Genomic DNA, 20,617 nt, shown 5'->3' with positions numbered 1-20,617 from the left:
AATGCACGTTCGATTCTCATTTCCATTCAGGGCTCCTCATTAGGCCACAGATGCAGCGTGGACCTGTTCTTCATTTTGAGTTGGCAGGGCCCAAGGCCCTATTAGTGGTAATACGCACCAGCAGGACTCCAGGGAGAGGAAAAAGCTGAAAGGACTGGGTTTTCTGGTCCAATTTTTTAAAGAAAAGAAAAGAATGAAAGACCCATAAAACTCAGAAACACTCTCTTCCCTTGGCTCATTCACATGGAAATGCAAGTCTGATGATCCTGGACAGCGAGGTGAAGGCCTTAGGAGCAGGGGTCACGGTGACCTCCAGCTCTTCCGCTCCAGCCCCATGTGCCAGTGGGACTCCCCTCCTGAGCCACCAATGCCAAATGGAGAGATTTTAATGTCACGTCTTCGGACACTTGGCAGGAAGAACCACGAATGTTCCAATTACTACACTGATAAGCGCACAAGACCCCAAACATCCCCTTCTGGTGCACGTACTCCCCGTGTCAGGTGCTGGGAAAACCGTGCATCAAGCTCCAGAAACCGCTGTGCTTGCTGTATATGTGCTCTGGAGCAGAAAAAGGGGAGCATGAATGGCCGTGGCAGCAGCTGTCCAAGATTCCTCTGCAGGCTGCCTGTGCTGAAGACTTTGGGTATGAGGCCCAAGCCTAGCGGGTGTCCAGGTCCATGCAGAGGCAGGAAGCTGTGGGTCCTGTTCCTTGATCCTTAAAGAAACAGGTACTGAAACAAGATCTGTGTTTTGCAACCCAACCCCCTGTTGACAGATGTAGAGAGGAGGGCAGCATGTGTTACAATGGCCCTGTTGTTACTTAAGCTGTCTGCACACCTGCCCTGAGCTCAGCATCGCAGGCAATGCACGTGGACATGCCCACCCTGGTCTCAGCGTTACAACCTTCACCTTCATCCAGCAGATGCTCGGGGCCCCTCACTCGAGGAGGCAGGCAGGTGGCGTTCACCCTCCCATCTTCCGAACGAGGACATGGAGTGTGTCTGTAAATGATTTCCCTATGATTAGCAGATTAAGACTAAAACCAGGACTTCTAGTCAACTCTCATTCATTCCAGGAAATCACTTTCTAGAAAGATTTCAAGCTCACCTGTGTGGTTGGGATCGGGAAGGGCATCCACTCTGGGACTGTGAATAACTCTCAGCTTGAAAGGAGTTGCATGACGTGGGTGCTGTAAAGACCCACCACTGACCAGACGTTCTTTAAGAAACCTGAGTGGAGGCTCTCCTCACAAGGAACTGCACAAGAAAGACTATAACCTAAACAGACACACTGCCCTTTGGTCGACAAAGTTGACTTCTCATACATGGTTTCATGTTCTGCTTTCCGGCGGGTCTCCAGGTTTCCCATTCCCCTCGTGACTCACTGGCCCCTCCTTCCATGATTGCTGATCTCTTTCATTTCTTTCCTTGGGTTTATTGCCCCTCTTTCCAATGCTGTTTGCCGTCAGAGGCCAGAGAAAGTCATCTCCATTGGAGAAGAGAAGATACAGAAAGCCCTGAGGGAAACCGCAAATACACTGGTGTCCTACAAGCTCCAGAAATTCTCATGACACTACACATTATATATCTGAGTGTGCTGAGCTGTCACATCACAGGGGTGCTGTGCAGCTGTCCTGGCCAGCCTGTGGCCTCTGTCCCTTGAAGTTCCACCTAGGGAATAGAGGGTTTGGAAGACAGACATTTGCAAAGGAGATGTGATATCCCCAAAGTTGCATGGCTCATCAATGGCAAAACAAATGAATTTCTACTTTGTTATTCTCTTTTTTCCTATAATTTGTAAGACTGAAGGATTGAGAGGAAGAGCTGGCTCTTTTTAGGTGGGGAAATAAATCATACTATCGCACATTGCCTTCTCATATAGTTTTGCTGAGGGCTAAAAGGGTCTTGCTAAAAAAGTTCTTGATGGGAAGATCTCAGAGGAAAAAAGTTCAATCTATTCTCTCCTTCTGGACTATCTTTCTATTCATTCTTCTGGATCTTTCTAACAGTTCCTTTAAGGTGTGAGTAGGAAGTGGAATTATAGTGGTCCTATAATCTTCAATGTGCAGACACTATAATTATCTCACCTGGACAGAAGAATGAAAAACATTCGTATTTTCCATCTGGGATGCATAAAATTGAAGCTTTTTTTGCAATCTCTAACTTGGATCCTGGGTTACAAAATACAGTGGCTAAATAAAATGTCCATATGCACACTTCTCCGTAACAAAAAAGTCCTATCAAGCATTGTCTTTGCCCATATCTGAGCTGCTTCAGGGACTTGCCAGCCTATGTTTTCCTTGGCAGTGATTTTATTTTCTTACTTCAAGGCTATAATTCCAATTCTGTTCAAGAATTATTTTTTATTGTGACTTACCTTACAAAGAAAGTCATATAGGGGTATAAGAATAAAAATGCATTTAATCATGCACTTCGCTGAATGTAAATATGAAAAAGAACAAAAATGAATAAAATTTAAAAAAATGAATAAAATCAAGACGGTTCCTAGTGATGCTTTTTATGGGAAGAATCATGCATTCATAGTTTATTTTTTAAAGTTTATTGACATTTTTAAAAAGATTTATTTATTTGAGAGAGTGAGGGAGGGAGAGAGAAAGAGTGTGTGCATCCACATGCACATGTGTGAGTTGGGGAAGGGGCAGAAGAAGAGACTTTTCAAGCAGCCTCCCCACTGAGCGCGGAGTCTGACTTGAGGCTCAATCTCATGACCCATGAGATCATGACCTGAGCTAAAACCAAGAGCTGGACGCTCAACCGACTGAGCCATCCAGGTGCTCCTAAAATTTATTGACTTTTTAAGATATATCTGGTTACTTTTTTTTCCAAAATAACTTTTTCTCATCATAAAACTCAGTAAGTCTTCATTATAGAATATTTAGAAAATAAATACAGAGAAGCAAAAATGTTTCAATTCTAAAACTCTGTAATGTCACCCCTTCAAGATAACCAATGTTTGTAATTTGCTTTGTTTTCCTTCTAGACACACACACACACCCCACTGGGTGACACTGTACAAAGAGTCTCACTGTTTTCCATTTAATATTCCAACAAATATTTACCTACAGCCTTATTTCAGTGACTGATTGGTATCCCTTTGTATGTATTCTATTAGTTAACCCATTCCGTATTGTTTGGCTATTTTAGAGCTACGTTGAACATTCTTGAAACTAGTTAACCACTCCAGTGATTGAGTTCTCAAATTCTGAAGCAGTCGTTTCCTAGAATGCTTGCTTCTGACACATCGGTGTTCAGTAGTAGAGAAGGTATAAAGACTGTTAAGGATCTTCAAACCATCATCCCGAAATAACTTAGAGGGTGACCAAAATGAGTCAGGCTGCTAGAAGTTAAACTTTAAATAATAAAGGGCACCATCACCTACAAAAAGGGTATCACTTCAGGTACTCATTACTCAGCAGGACAGAGGGAGGAGCCGATGTGGCGTTAGAAGGGTTGGTATGAGGAAGCCAACAGCTTACACAGCACATAACTGGCACCATCATGCTCCTTTAACTCCCTAAGGTGCCCTTCTTGCATTTATTTTTCCAGTCTATGTTGACCTCCACTAGAGAAAAAGAATTATGAAGAAGTTGGGAATTGTATGTGATTTGTCCTGAGTTCCATGACCCACGTCCTCCATCCTACCCCATTCATCAGGGCTGGCCCCGGTGTGACATGAATAAACAGAGGGAGGAATGCTGGTGAAGACCCAGGAGAGATTTGAACCCAGGCCCTGGAAGACTGGCGTGTCCACAGAGGCACATTCCCTTTATTGCTAGAGACTAGGGTAGCACTTGCTGGTTTCTGCACCAATCATCAAGTTGTCAAAATTATGAGCATAATAACTTCCTTAAGTGACACACCTTCCAGCCCAATGACTGGAAAGCACCATCCTTTAGCATGTTTTGCAATGGTCATTTACTAGGAATGTAAATCATGGATAGGCGCATCTTAAAAATCTCCCCAAATTTCTTATGCTAAGCATCTGCCCCAAACCAAACCAAACTAAACAAACAGAAAACCAACTCATCAGTTCTATCATCTCGATCTAAATGGATTCATTGTGAAAAGTGGCCTCTTCTACATCTGTGTCTTCAGGCTACTTTGGAGCAATTTTGGCTTTCTGCTACAATGTTTTTCTGTCACAAGGCACTTTGCTAAATGACTCAGTTTTCAATGCCTGCTTTTTGGCTGCTGGTGAGAACTACCAAGAGGCAGGCAGCCCTTCCATCTCTTCTACCTGCATGCCTGGACCCTGACCTCCCTTCACTCGGCCTCTTCTGAAATGGAGTCTGCATTACATTCCCAGTACAGAGCCTGCTCTTGGAAGGGGACCTCCTTCCACAGCACTCTTTCCCACAGTCCCTAATGTCTGTGTTCTGAGATAAAACAAGCCTTGTGCTCCATCCCCTTTGCAAACACCTCCTTATCCCCAGGTAAGGCAAACATCATTGGAATGTTTCAAAGTACTGATAACAAAAAGGCAACGAAATCCAAATCACCTGGTTAAGAGTTCTGAGCACTCACCAGCCCTGGCATTGACAAGCCCTTGAAGGAACTCAACAGCTTCAATGATATAAACATCAGCTTGTCTTTTTGTCTTGAACACCTTGGGTCAGCCCAGAAGATCATAAGCACCGCAAGGGTTGGGAATTTTGCTTGCTTTGTTCTCTAATGCATCCCCTACCACACTGGGAATGCTACCAGAACAGAACCCAAAGGACTGTCAGGGACATAGGTATTTTTTTTTAAGATTTTATTTATTTATTTGACAGACAGAGATCACAAGTAGGCAGAGAGGCAGGCAGAGAGAGAGAGAGGAGAAAACAGGCTCCCCGCTGAGCAAAGAACCCGATGTGGGACTCGATCCTAAGACCCTGAAATCATGACCTGAGCCGAAGGCAGAGGCTTTAACCCACTGAGCCACCCAGGTGCCCCGAGGACATAGGTATTATCCAAGAAAAAAAAAAAATATATATATATATATTTATATATAAAGTTAAAGTTTTCTTACAGTGAACAGTCTATTCTTAAACTTCATTATGAATACAATCATTTAGTATCTGGCTTTTGCATCTCACATATTTTTAAACTCAGCATGTTTGGGAGATTAATACAAGTCTTAGCATATATTCAGCATCTGTTCCTTTTCAATGCTGTGTAGTATTCCATAAATATTCTATAGTTTATTTTTCCATTCTCTTATTGATGGGTATTTGTCTGTTTCTGGTTTGGGGTTGTTATGAATAAAGCTTCCAAAAACATTCTTTTACAAGTCTTTTTGGGCATCTGTGTTTTTGTTTCTCTTGGGTAAATAAACACTCAAGAGTAAAATTGCCAGATAAAGGGTAACTTCACATGATTCTGCCAAACCAGCAATAAATATTTATTGAGCCCTTTGGAATATGTCCAGGTAAATTGTTCTTTCAATCTGAAATATCCTTTCCCTTTCTCCATCAATTATAGTAAAACTCACTTTTTTCCCCCAGGATTTTACCAAATAAAGATTTCCCTGATCACTGTAATATGCATTAACAAGCTTAATGCATATTTATTAAGTTTAACTTATTAACTTACAAGCTCAATGCATATTTATTAAGTTTCTTATATTTCATTAAAATCAGCCCTTGTCCCCAGGAAGCTCACAGTGTGGTGGAAAGAGAAATATGTTGGGGGAAAGGGAAGTGTGTGCAGGATGTTCCAGAGTGGCAGAGAGGAAATGTAAGTACTACAGTCCGAGAGACCTTCTGGGGACTGGGAGCTTCAGCTGCATCTAACAGTTGAGGTGGAAAAAGACGAGGACATTTTAGGCAAAGAAAACTGCTGATGCCAAGAGAGGCAAAAGAACATGTTCCCCTGAGGAGGAGAATCCCAGAAGCTAGAGCAGTGAGTGTGTGTGGGGGTCAGGGGAGGGGCCGAGGGGATGGAGGGCATTGGTGGGTAGCCAAGATCTGGATCATAGCAGGCCTTGCCTGCCTTATAAAGGCACCTGGATGTCGCTTTGAGGAACTAGTGAATGGTCTTAAAGCAGCAGGTGACATCAGAATTAACTCCCCCTCCTGCTTTCCCACAGCAATTGGTTTGACCTTTATCCAACTACTCGGTTCCATTGTTTCTCGCCACTGTGGTTTGCACGTTGCCTCCTCTCCAATCTGCCTGCCAGGTCAACCTTGGGAATGTTTTATAACCCCTGTCAACAGGTGTGTATACAGTAGGCACGAGTGCTTTGTGGGTGTTTAATATTTAGGATGGACCCCTGCATTCCTAGGGACTATTGTCACCTGGGGGCTGCCCAACGGAGAGTTAAGGAGCATGTTAGTTCTCAGTGGGGCGTAGATCCCAATGAAGCAGGTGTGGGAGAAAAGGCCTGAAGTTCAAGATGGAAGAACGTGGAGGGGGAGGGGAAATCACACGGAACTAAGAGCTCAGTCACTCCAGTCATAGTCTTATCTGCCTCCCACCCAGGATCCCGCCGAAGTATTTTGGGGCTGCTCTATATCACAAACCTAGCTGCTTTTCTGAAGCTTTCCAGAATTTCCATCTAGTGAACAGATGGCATTGTTTTCATATGAAGAGAAAAAGAATTTCATGTACTCAAACACTGAAAGCTTGAGAAAACACACAGAGCAGGGCAATAATTGTGATGGGGAGAGAACATGACATGTCAACAGATAGCTAGGCTCGGTACGAAGAAAGAATCTCATCAGATCCTAGGCCTGGAATGTAGCCTCTGCAGGGAAATGGCCAAGTTGAGGGTGTGTGTGCGTTGATGGGCTGTTCAAACAAGTACTGAGCCAGACTGCACTCTCCTTTACAAGCATGACTAACTTGTTCTCTCTCTCTCCCGGTATGAAATTCTTATTAGGTACTTGACCCTGAGAATTCAGGATGAAAAGAATCAGCCCCTGTCCTCAGGGAGCTGTCAGCATGGCGATGGAGACGAACTCATAAAAGATCTACACAGAAAATGAGAACAGCCGGGAGAAGCCCCTTCCCCAGCCTGGAGGGCTCAGGGGAGGCTCCAAGGGAAGGTGGTCTCAGAGCGGTCTTAGGAGGTGCCTGGGAGCCGTTCAGGAGAAATGCTAGAAATGCTAAAGGCTGTTGTAAAGGGCATTCCACCGTGAGGGGACAGTGGGAACAAGGGTACGGAGGTCTCAGGAGTGGGAGGAGCAGAGAGAGACAGGATACAATCCATTCAATATGGCTGGCTAGGGCAGGGAGCGGCAAAAATATGAGGCAGAGATCTAAGCTGGGGGTTAGAATACATCTGAGCACAAGGAAATATTTGAGCACAACAACATTACACAAGTTCATGCAAATTACTTGCAAAACAAGGTGCACCCTATCAGTACACCTTCTCGTAAGGTTACGCGCACGGGCACATTTGGTAACAGAACCATGTTGCCAAGATCAACAGGCTACCCCAGGAAAAATTAGTCATGCATTCATTCAGTATAAACACATATATCCAACATGTGTGCTCAGTGCCCGGCACTGGGAGCCCCGTAATAAATACTATACTCCTAACAAAATGACTAGCACTTGGCACTCTGCCCAAAGTAAGCACTCCAAAGGCAGCTGGTGAATGAGTAAATGAATGATCAGTTTGGGTCCCTGCCCAAGGAGCTCATAGTCTAGTGGGGGAGGCAGAGAGGCAAGTGATGATTATAGTATCAAATGATGACAGTTCAGATAGAGCAGGGAATTTACGCTAAAAAAATGTCTGCAAGAAGCTGGAAAGTCAAAGACGTAAGTGAAGAGGCTTCTGCATGAAGGACAATAGGGACTAGTGGGGACTACAGCCGGTGGAGAGGATGTGCTCATTCTAAAGCGGATAGTTGCTAGCCACCTCTGGGCAAATAAGGATCAATAGATGGTGGCAATTTGGGTTTTTATTAAGTGAAATGTCACTGTCTACATTGGTTGCTCCTATATGCCAAGACTCTAGCATGATCAGCCTGGTACCTACACAGAGGTGATGGCATAGAGAGAGAGAGAGGGAGAGAGAGATTGGTTAGCAAGGCACAGGGCCTGAAAAGCTGCCTTTTTGGATGGACATGGTATAGGACAGAGTGACCTGCAGAATCAGAGCAGGACACCGTCGCCCTCACCGTCAAGAAGGAGGGCAAAGGCCATAGGGCACTGCCGGCAACCATGGCCCCTGCCTCCGGGCTGCCCGTCTGGCTCTTGTGTACCTGGCGAGGGCCTGACCTGAGATCAATCTCTGGCCCGCTGAGGCCAGGACCCAGGCTCCCTTTCGGCTCCTCGCCCAGAGAGGACCTGGGTGGCGGTTGCTAATTCCCTGGCCATGGGGATCTGTTTAGGGCTGTTTGTTCTGCAGAAGGAAACAGAAGATTGCAGTGTATCAGAGCCCCGCTCCTCGTCCTGCACGGCCGCCTCCCCCACCACAGAAAAGCTGCTGAACAAACAGAGAAATCAAAGATGATTATACACTGCTGGAAACCCGCGTGCTTCCGCCTGGCTGCGTCCCCTGCCAAACTCTTATGTAAGCCGCAGCTCCACTCGGGCCTGCAACCGAACAGAGCCGCCATTGACAGCCTGTCCCAGACCTGCTCCCTGCCCGCAGCTTTCCTGCGGTCCTGTGTCACCTGCAGCAGCCCCGACCTAGGGAGGGGAGGGCCACCTCGAAGGCCGAGAAGCTGCTTTCACATTTGCTCTGCGATTTCCCCTTTCCCTCCCCAGCCAGTTCAGAAGAATGGGTGGGTCCGCACTAGGCGTTGACTTTGGTCGGACTCCAAGTGACTAAGACGTTTTCTACTGGAAAACTCCATTTGACTATCTGGGGGAGGCGGGTGTTTTTTACCCTCTAAAGTGAATGTTGAGACACCAGAGCTGAATGAGTAACTCCTGGAGCCCGAGGTGTCCCCTGGCCAGAAAGGGCCTGAACAAGCTGCTCTCATGACCCATACTCACTTCTCTTTAGGGATTCCGGGCAAGTCCCTCAGCCCTAACCCACCTAAATAGACTTAGAGGGGCTTTTCCTTTGATGTGTCTGGGACTCGCGTAAATAAGCTGAATTCTCAGGGCTCTTTTTGCACCACAGGGTTGGGAGCACTCAATGGTTCCTATGGCAAGTGCCCTAGAGATTTTGAGTGTAAATTCTGACCTTTCGGCATGGCTGTAATTACATCTGAAACGAGGTCCTGCTGTTCAGTGTCCACTATGTTTAAGAGTTGATCCCTGTCTCTCTATTCAACACCGGGCTTCTCTTCTTTTCCCTTCTGTGGTCCCGACCACGCCTCAGTCACGCTCAGATTCTCAAGTTGGAAGGCGCCTGAACTTTGGAGTCAGATAGAACCGTTGGAGATACAGCTTATCATTCGGAGGCTCTGTGACCTTAAATCACAGCCTAAACCTTGATAAGTCCATGAAATCGACTGGTTTCCCTTAGTTTTCCTGTATCACTTGAGAAACGCACAAGTCTTCCTGGGGTGTTAAGGGGGTGATTCTGGCTTTGGGGAATGGCTGACCATGGCCACCTTTTGCTTGTTCTATCATGGAAAGGGCGAGTGAGTGGATCCAACAGGCAGAGCCCTTCATAGGTTGGTGAGAGTGCACCAGGAGTGAGGGGCTGCACTGGAATCTTGGCCTCAGTCCCCTCTCCCTGCTCTCACTTCTTTCCTGCCCTGTTAATCCTGAAGGGCGCCCTTCACAAGCCAAGAGGTCTAACTTCTCCTCCCCGCTAATGATGTAGGTGCCTGATTTTATTGGTAAATAACTCCTTCCAGGAAGATGGGTAGCAAATTCTTGCTATACATTTCTTGCACAGGCATTCTGATAAAAAGAAGGAATTGCCTTCTCTAGATTCCAATCCATGGAGGTCATCAATAGGTCTTGGAATCTTGGTAAGAGAAGGAATTTATGGGGTTACCCCAAAAGCACCATGGACGTGAGAGAGGAAAAACTCAATATCCTCAGTATTGCCTTGTGACCACACTGGGAAAATAATAAATTGCCCTGGCCTTGAACTAACCTGAGGTCTTAATCCTCTTCTTTGGGGAAACTCCACTTTTAACAGGGGGCTCAGGATGACCTTTGGCCGGGAAATGAACCATGTGTCTGAAATCAGTAAAACATGATTCCTCTCACATGGCCCAACTCTCCCAGTCTGGAGGGATAACATTCCCGGCTCCTGGCCCCCTGTGGCCTCTGTGAGTGAGCTCATCCACCCGTTCCAGTTTTCTGGATAATAATGAAACTCACGTTACTGTGTCTTGTTACGCAGCTCTCTAAAAAACGAGAGAGTAGTGGTGTGGTTGGGATGGGGCCCTGGGAAGAGAGCCTCTTCCAGCATGTTTCTCCCTCTGCCCCGCAGCTGTCTTCCTGCCCAGCAGTACAACCTCAGACAAGAAGCCTCCTTCCTTGGATCCTTCTAATCTCCACCTGGAGAGTGGAGGTAAGAGTATTGTCAAGTTGGATAATCTTGACCAAGGGACCTGGTTTCTTCATAAAACATTCTTAATCTGCTTAGGACAGGGCAGATAACCCAGTGAAACATGGAGGCTACACCAGCCGTACCCCGAAATGGGATGGTTAGCACCAGAAAACCCTTCCATGCAGTTACTAACTAATGGAGTAAAAGGATCTGCTGGCCCACCGGCCCTGATTCATGAGATCAGGACTTTGGAAGCCTCCTCTTCAACCCCAGGCACTATGACTGCAATTCGACAGCTTTTATGGGACAAACGAATGGGGCTGGGTCACGAACATGCAGCTCAATTCCCAATGATATACAGATAGATAAGAAAATTTAAAAAGTATGCGACATCCAATTTTTATCAATCATGCTTTGTCTATAAAATTTTTTTAAAAGAGCATCAGGAATTAGGCCACCTGGGTGTCTCACTGGGTTAAGCCTCTGCCTTCGACTCAGGTCATGATTTCAGGGTTCTGAGTCCCCTGGGATTGAGCCCCAAATTGGTCTCTCTGCTTAGCGGGAGCCTGCTTCCCCATCTCTCTCTGCCTACTTGTGATCTCTTTGTCAAATAAATAAAATCTTTAAAAATAAAAAAGCATCAGGAATCATTGACATGCCTATTATAAGATTTAGAAACATACAAACACTCTAGTGAAAGATTTTGGAGTTTCTGCACTAAACTTCAGTCATTAATAATTACTGCTCGGTCTAATCTGGGCCATAATCTTGTGGGTAGTAGATCACTTACTTCTGAAAGTTTCTGAGAGTAAAAAGTCTTCTGGAATACATATGAGGCTTTTCAGGACAAGTTGTTTTTGCTTTCTTAAAAATGAAATTCATTTTTTACAACAGTTTTAGATTTGCAGAAATATTGCACAGACAGTGCAGAATTCCCATCTATGTCTCATCCAGTTTCCCTTTTCATTACATCTTACGTAAGTATGGTATATTTGTTATAATTAACAAAGAATATTGATACACTATTAGTAACTCACATCACTCTAGAAAATGGGGGTTTGTGGACCATTGGCATTAAGATTTCTCAGAGGTATCTTAACTTGGGCTTTCACATGGTGGAGAGAAGTTTTTTGCCAACCTCAGACCTCCCTAATCATGTCTTGGAACATTCGCTGGATGTTCACTGCTTTGCTGCCTTCTTTCTGTAAAGAAAAATTTGTTTTCTAGCCTAAGAACAAAGCAACTCCCATATATCTTGTTCTAAGTTGTTCTCAAAAGTATCTTAAAATGGCAGTAGAGTGAACTGGTGAGTAGAGATTTTGAATCAAACAGACGGGATCCCAGTTCTGCCTGATAAGCTGTTACTTTATCAAGCCACATTTTCCCCCACCCATAAGATAGAAACAATAACACTGTTTTCCTCATTGATTTGCCACGAGGATTGAATACAAATATTTCAGAAGCCCTTAGCACAGTGCCAGACATTTAATATCAGTCAAACAATGGCAACGATCATTAAGCTTAAAAGGTGACGCTTTTTTGAAAAGCACCTGTACCCAGTAGACTAGTCATTGAATAATCAAGATGAGTTTGATGAAACATAGCTTTTTTAACAAAGATCAGTTTCAAAGGTCAGTAGGGGGAAGATAAATAGTTATAGAAGCATGAACTTGATTGCCCAAAGAATCCTCTTCAAACTGGAAAGAACAAGGTAGCCATGGGGACTGCTGATGTGAAAACATGTAGGGAACCACCCAGGGGCTTTCCCTCTGGAGGATGAAAATATCAGTAAATGTTTGGAGCAGTAAATATATCTCTTGAAGGTATTGTTAAGGGAGAAATGACACCTCAGGGCTAATTAGGAATATTGTGCAGATCTGGCCCCCGTCCGCACCTCAGTTCCTGCTCACCCCTTCCCATCTGAGCCCCTCTTCCAATGTCCCAGCGATGGGGAGCTACAACAGCTGATCAAACATTCAGGCCCTCTTGCCTTCCATGGTTTTCTTGCATGCTCTACGCCCTCTGCCTGGGGTGGACCCCACCCTTTACCTGCCTAACGTATTCTTCAGCATTCAGTTTAGGTACCGTCTGTTCTGGAAAGTCTTCTCCAGCCACCGCTGTTCCAATTAGGCATGCTCTCCTAGACTCCCAGGCTTCATTCTCAGAGAGAGGGCACTAAACCCACCTCATGCCCTCTTGGACCTTGCTCTGTTGTAAGCACGATGGGTAGTGCAAGGCTAGCATGGTACCTGGGACCCGATAAATGGTTCAGGAACATTGGGTAGAACCTATTCTCACATATCTGCAAGCCAATGGACCTTCGATTCTTCTCTCAAACTGAATTAGAAGCACATGGGTTTGGTAAAAGTCACATTTTTGTATTTGAAGCATAAATGAGAAAACTTTAAAGGTTTCTCTTTAAAGAATATAAACAAAGGCAGTGGAATATTAAACCACAAGATATTTCGTGCATTGGTTTTCAGGACCCAGTGCATGAAACAGTGTTGGGTTGGGTAACATTTTCCGAGGTCAGTGAGGATTCTTCTCAAAAAAAATTGTCACCTGTCTTGTGAGGGTGCCCAGAGCTATAAGCAGGGCTTCCTCTGCTAAGAGGGGCAGGGTATCCTATAGCCTGCTTCCTTATACTGTCCCAGGGCATCCCCTAGGTCTGTCTCTGCCCTTTTCCCTACAAATGGTGGCCATTGTGATTAATTCAGTTGAGGAAACAAAAGTTAAGTAATTTTTCTTTGAGGTTACATAGCTACTGAGTTGATCTGATTCCGGAGCATTTAGTCCTTGTTTTCTTCTTCAGCTAACACCTTCACATCATGGGCTTGGTGCCAGAAGGATAGAGCCTTCTTGTATGAGGCTGAACTGACACACCCAGATCTATTTTACCTACGCACTTATCCTAGACTGGATCGCATCAATGCCCTTTTATCATTCAGTAAGTATTTTACATCTCCTGACTCTCTTCTCATCTTTTTCTGTGGGAGTCCTCTACTACTGGGTATGAAAACAGCATTCCATGGTAGATAAAGACGCATCTTTATACCTTACACTATTAAAATTTATCCCACAGCAGGATCCATTCTGCACCTGATGATTATGACAGAATCTCCAATGGTAGGAATTGTGCCATGGGTCAAATCATTTGACAATGGACTCCAAAACCTCTTTATTCTTTTTAAAAAAATATTTATCTATTTTAGAGAAAGAGAAGGAGCACGAGTAGAAGGGGCAGAGGAAGAGAGAATCTCAAGCTGACTTTGTGCTAAGTATGGACCCCAACACGGGGCTCAGTGTCCTAGCTCTGAGATCAGGACCTGAGCTGAAATCAGGAGTCAGATGCTTTACTGACTCCTAGCCACCCAGGCACCTCCAAAACCTCTTTCAGTAGGTAAGTTGGATAAGAGCTTTGTGCCAAGATAAGTAGGACTTTGCTGGGGTTTGGACATTTTAAAATATATAAGGTTAGTTTTTATAATACAGATAGCTTCTTGGCATGATGTAGTCTTATACAAAACAATACAGCGCACTCAACTTTTTGGTTAAATTTTCAGCATTTGTGGTTTATAAGTCAAGGCAGCAATATGTACAGTTGCAGTAGACATTCCCATGTGAAGAGCCCTTGGGCCAGCAGGTAAGTATTTTCCTGCTGGAGCAATGGCTACTCTGTCTTCAGGCTGAAGAGCATCTAGGAACAGGGGAGCTGGCACCTATGTGGAGGAATAAGCTCCCTGATTCTGCTTAGCACCTGCACTTAGAGACGACCTTGCTATTTCTGTCTCAGAGTAATCATCTTGACTGACAGCATTCCTTGCCTTCAAAGCGGTGAGCTAGTACAGAGAGGTACAATATAAGCTGATTCAGAAATGAAAACCCATCAAGTAGTGAGGAAAACAGAGAGAATCAGAAGGCAGATCCATATGTCCCCTTTGGCTTCTGCCAGTTAAGCTCACCCCAAGTTAGCCTCACTGTTCCCTCGCTGGGAGATTATTCTGTGGTTTTGGCACAAGACCACGATCTGGGAGAGAAAGCAAAGTCTATGGATATGGTTGCCTTTTCTCCTCTAAGCCAACTAGTGCCTTGTTTTCCTGTGAGCCTGCCACTGTGGGAAAATTGGACAAGTGTAAAGTTCCCCTCTTTGTCTCCAGCACACTTCATTTACCAGTGAGCCAAGCTGGGAACAGAGCCGCCTCTCACACAGCTCATGAATGACTCCGTTTTCTCAGGGCAGCCTCTGCCTGCCCATTGTCTAACTGTCATGCCCTCTTGTATAGGTGTTCCCTGCAGCCCCGGCTGTTATGTAACGCCTATGCAGGGAACATTGCGTGAGAGCGAGAGATCAGAGAGAGAGACAGAGAGGAAAAACCCAGAGGGTAACCAAGACCAAAATGTCTTCCTGGAGAAGGAAAAACAAAATGCTAGCCATTTGTCAGCTCTTTTCCTCTGGCTTGTTTGCCTGAGTGATAAACTTTGATGCTGGCATACAAAACCCCATGGCTGGCTCAAGTGAACGCTTCTGTTTATAGCCACAAGGCTGGACATACTGTACCCTCCCACCCACGTTGGTACAGCCGCCACATAGGTCCTGCCACAAGACTGACCAGAAATCCTACCCCTTCTCTCTTATGGCCTAGGGGGAAATGATTTCCACTCCTGGGTCACCACATCCTATGCCTCCCTCTCCTGTAACAGCAGTGGCCCAGTGAGCCTCTCAGTCCTGCTTAGAGAACTGCTTACCCCCTTGGAGTTGACTATAGCAATTTCTGGGTGGCCCTGACTTGGTCAGAGTTCAGTGTTGAGAGGCAGCTACCACAGAGAGGCAGATACTGTGGATGCCCAGTATCCACAACTGGGGCCACTCTTCCTCATATGTGCATCACTGGGATGCCATGTTTGGGACTTGAATGTTACCCACCCTTCCTTTGGACACCATACCAGTATTGTGGTGAAATGAATGGAAATGGTGCTTGTCATTCTTTCTCTATCTGCTCCTACATCTTTCCCAAGCTCATCCTGCAGAATAGCAGCCCCACGGCCACAAGAAGAGACCTTATGGCAAATAAAGTAGGATTCCATGGCCAGATGTTTTGGGGGATTCTTGTATACTCAACCCACTCTCAGAAAGTCACAAGCCTGTTAGCATGATAAAGTCCTGAAATGTTCACTCTAAAGAACCCTATACCTCTTTGGCATACTGTTTCCCAAACTTACTTGACCATGAGTCTATAAGCTCTGAGAGACTTGGCCTATATTGCCCATGGTTGAATTTGTAGTTCACACTCCTGCTGTGGGTGTTCAATAAGTGCATTAAGTTGAATTTAATTGACCGTTCTTTCTAAGTCTTATCCAATAACATCCTACAGAGGTTATGTTCCATGGAACATACTTTGGTGAATGCTGTCTATACCATTCACTTATTCTGTTAATTATAATGAAAAGAGAAGAACAAGAGCCACAGTTGGACCCAAGATGAAGACTTTCTGGTCCTCATGTAAGAACAGGCTGTAGGAGGTACCTCTGTCCACAGCCCCTTGAATGCATCCAGCCTCCACCATGAGCCATTGCACAGGGAGATGGCACATGCCTCTGTTCACCCCGACCTTCTGATTTGTCTCTTTACTCACTCTGTTTTGTTTACTCTGTTTTGTTCACTCACTCTTGTTTTGTTCACTTTTGAACTGTTTGCTTTGGTGACTCCTTTACAGTAGGTTTTCTAACTCTCTTATTATGAAAATCCATTAAAACAAAATCAAAATCTTGTCTCTATCTTGCTGGCTAGGGCTTTCGAGTCTGAAAAGCCTAGTTTTGAATCCAAATTCTGCCATTTTCTGGCTGTAAGACTTTTAGAAATTTCTTGTACCTTTCAGAGCCTCAATGTCCTCTCTTTAAAGTGAGAATAATAGCAGCATCTGGCTCACAGACTTGTGAGTATTAAATGAAAATGTAAAATTTCAGCACAGTATCTGGCTCTTAGCCAGTGCTGGGAACATGGTGAGAGCACAACTGCTCACAACTCCCCATAAGCTCTTAACTGTGTGTGCTGCCTAGGTTTGCACACACACACACACCTCCAAGTAAGCCTTTCCTCTCCCTCCACTGGGTCAGCCCCATGAGACCCAGGTGACAGAAACTCTGATCCAGGCATCCTCTGCTTTTGGGGACTTCTCTCTTCCCTCTTGCCTCTTCTCTCTCTTTCTTCTCATCCCATTAGTGCTGAAGTTTTCAGTAGCCCCTTAGATTTACCCCTTCACCACTTTTATGTCTCCTTGGGGCCCCACCAAGAAAAGGTAACCTTTCATTGATAGAGTGTTTATAGTTTGCAAACTTCTTTCTAATACATTATCTCATTTAATCCTCACAACAGTGTTCTGAACGTTATATTTCTGTGGATGAGAAAATAAGTGACTCCGTGACTTGTTTGAGGTTACATAACGATCAAACATTGGAGGCTAGATTTGAACCCAGGTCTGCCATCAGTTGCAATGTTCTGCCTCACCTTCTCACCACAACTGCCACTTGAATAACTGTGGAGTGTAATGGGAGGCAGAAGGCTATCCTCCTGTCCCCTCAGAACCTTGACATGAACATTCTTTTTTTTTTTACCTCCACTTCCATTCCAAGACGTGGCCTTGAACAACAATAAAAGGACATGGAAAGAGAGGATAGGAGAGGGAAAAAAAGATATAAGGGATTAAAGAAGATAGATCAACGGACCCTCCAACTGTATGCTCAAATTCTGGTCCTGTTCCCTACCCAAGTGTTCCCAGCCTTCCCTTTTCAGGATAGTGGCACATGGAATGCCTATGCCTTCATCCAGTGACAATGAATAAAGATACTCAATGGAACCCAGAGAAGAAAATTCTGATAAGCATACTTGAGAATCCAGCATAAGGAATGCTACATTGTGAATGAGTAAAATTCCTCAAAACCCCTCTGGGAGAGCTTTTTTAGTCTTTGCTTTCTGAGAAGAATAAGTACACATACAAACATACACACACACACACACACACACACACACACACCCCTCTCTGGTACTAAAATAAAGAGATGAACAAATGGTGGCTTTCATTTTTTATTGTTCTTTATATCACATCCTACAACAAATATATGAAACCTTGTGATTATCTAAGGATCTAGAATGCCTTTGTCATTGTAAATGGCGGATCTTTAGATGTGAGTTCCTGTGAAGGTACGAAGATTGACAAGAGCAAGAGGCATTCCAAAGATGCAGTAGTCCTGGGCCAGCACCATGGACAGTCACCCGCACTTCTGATTACTGAGGCCTGATGCCCCCAGGTTAGAACTGGGCAACTGAAAAGCGGGTGGGTCTTCTTTCCCTATGGGAAGAATCATGCACTAGGAAAAGTAATGCTCTCTATTCTTCTATATATCAGCTGGAGAATTTGGACTGTGATCATACAACGGACACGAGAAAGAGATCGTAGTGTCTTGCCATCTGGTCTGGAGGAATCAGAACAGCTTGTCACATGCTTCTCCTCCTTCTGGTCCACTTGAATTCTTTTTTCTTTCCCCAGCCTCCAAAGGGCTCTGAAAAAGCATCTCCTGTGTTATTCTCACACAGAAGGCTCAACACAAAGAGTTTAAAGCCTCCTGACTTACCATTCCACTCTGCCATCCAAGGGCACATCTAGAATCTCAAATTTCCACTTTTTGATTAAAAAAAAAAAAAGACATCAAACCAGAGCTCTATGTCTGAACTTTGGTGATGACATTTATTTCCATAGGTCTTATATTTCTATGTACTTCTATACAACAAACCCCTTCAAAACATTGTGGCTTAGAACAATAACATTTATTTTGCTCATTTATCTGAAATTTGGGCAAGATTTGGGGGGAAATCTTGATCCACCCTGTGTCAGTTAGGGCTGCTTGAAGGATGAAAATTGGATCTTCTTAAGGCTTCCCACTCACATATCTGTTACTTGGGTGAGAAAATGCAACATTGAGGGCTGAAAGAGCTGGGGTTCCTTGGGCGTCTCTCTGCCTCCATCTGATTTCTCCATACGACCTTTCCAGCACACGTTTCAGGGTAGTTAAGTTTCTCACAGGTCTACTCAGAGTTCCCAAATTATGGGTTCCCTTCTACAACCTAACCTCAGAAGTTAGTGTCACTTTCACTATGTTATACTCATCGATCTAGTTACATGACTTACCCAGGGTGAGCAGATAGAATTTGATGCTTGAAAGGGGACTGAAATAGCATGTAGGGTGAGAAATATGGCTGGGACCATTGTTTGGAAAGTTCAGTCTTCTACAAGGAGTTAACCGATGGAGTGGACATCAACGTTTCTGAACTGTCAGACACTGAACTAATGATCTTTCTTATTATCTTCTGAGGATTATAAGTTAAAAGAAAATAAAGCCACAAAGCCAAATAGAGACAAAGAAGTGTAAAAATCAACCACTTCCATCTTGTCCTTTTTTTTTTTTTTTTAAGGATTTTACTTATTTGACAGAGAAAGACACAGCGAGAGAGAGACCACAAGCAGGAGGAGTGGGAGAGAGGGAAGCAGGCTTCCTGCTGAGCAGGGAGTCTGATGTGGGGCTCGATCCCAGGACCCTGGGATCATGACCTGAGCTGAAGGCAGACACGTAATGACTGAGCCCTTCCATCTTGTTCTTATTGCCTCTTCAAACCACTGGTGACAGACACTGAAACAGGCACTGCCATTATTGTCAGTCAAAAAGCCAAGAGATGCTGGGATTTTTACACCAAGTCAGAAAGGTGGACAGTGATCCCCAGAACTGGTGACAGGAAGGACAAGACTAAGTATTGTTTCAGTAAGTGAAATAATCAACAAGGGAAATTTTCCTTTCTGCTGAAGGACGGGTTTGGCTCTGAGGAATTAGGGGAATGATACGAATAGAAGGAATTAGTTAAAATGTGGAATAAATGAAGAGATAAATAAATGTAGGTTCCAATCCCACTAACAAGAAATGTAACACATTATAAATGGAGCTCCATGTTATAAGGTACAACAAAGAAACATATTAAGGATGAAAATAAATCGAAGTATGTCTCTCTAAAAACAGAAAGTGAGCGCTCACTCTCAATATGCCCGTGGGGTTCTGTGAAATATAAATTTTTCAAATAATAAAATAAGTAGAGATTAATAAAGTGGAAAATACAGCAGACATTTAAAATATAGTATCAATGCCTATTAACAGTAGGAAAAGTTAAAAGGCAAAATAGAGCTCGAGAAACAGTAGAACAAACCACCTAGTGCAATCCAAGATACTTGGACAATATGCCTTCTGATTTTGATTAATCTTAAAGAATATTACTCAACTGAATTCTTCAAGCTGAAGAACTGAGGACCTATTGGGGTATTTAAGGCCCTGGTAAGTACTGCCACTAACGGGAGTGCCTTGAGGTTTCTCACCCATAAGTGAAGGTGAGATGTAAACCCCCTTCTTTCAGCGTAGTGGATTCTGTTTCATGATCGAACTCTTCCATGGGAGCACGCCGAAGGTCACTTGGAATAATTTCGGGAAGCTCGGGAAGCTAATTCTTAGAGAAGGAGTGCAAATTAAACAGGTGACGAATGAGGCAAGGAAGAGAAGGAATAACAGGAATGCCCAGAGCATACTATAATTGGTAAACCATGAAGTTTAAAAAAAGGAACAGTGGGGGCACCCGGGTGGCTCAGTGGGTTAAAGCCTCTGCTTTCAGCTCAGGTCTGATCTCAGGGTCCTGGGATCGAGCCCCACATTGGACTCTCTGCTCTGCAGAGAGCCTGCTTCCGCCTCTCTCTCCCTGCCTGCCTCTCTTGCCTACTTGTAAACTCTGTCTGTCAAATAAATAAATAAAATCTTAAAAAAAAAAAAGGAACAGTGGAAATGATGCTTAAAAGGTAGGCAGGGGTCAGGTTATAAAGAATTTTACAAATGGTGGCAAGGAACTTAGATTGCCTGTGGATGGCAGGGAAGCACAGAGAGTTTGTTTTTGTTTTTGTTTTTTTAAATAAAGATTATAATTTACTTTTTGACAGAGAGAGACTCAGAAAGAGAGATGGAACAGAAGCAGGGGGAGAGAGAGAGGGAGAAGCAGGCTTCTGGCTGAGCAGGGAGCCAGATGAGGGGTTTGATCCCAGGACCCTGGGATCATGTCCTGAGTCAAAGGCAGACACTTAATGCCTGAGCTGCCCAGGCTCCCTGAAAGTTGTCTTTTGT

This window comes from Mustela putorius, unplaced genomic scaffold (genome assembly GCF_011764305.1).
Source record: "Mustela putorius furo isolate JIRA1106 unplaced genomic scaffold, ASM1176430v1.1 tig00537335_pilon_pilon_pilon, whole genome shotgun sequence".
Taxonomy (NCBI): domain Eukaryota; kingdom Metazoa; phylum Chordata; class Mammalia; order Carnivora; family Mustelidae; genus Mustela; species Mustela putorius.
This window is presented reverse-complemented; position numbering follows the sequence as displayed.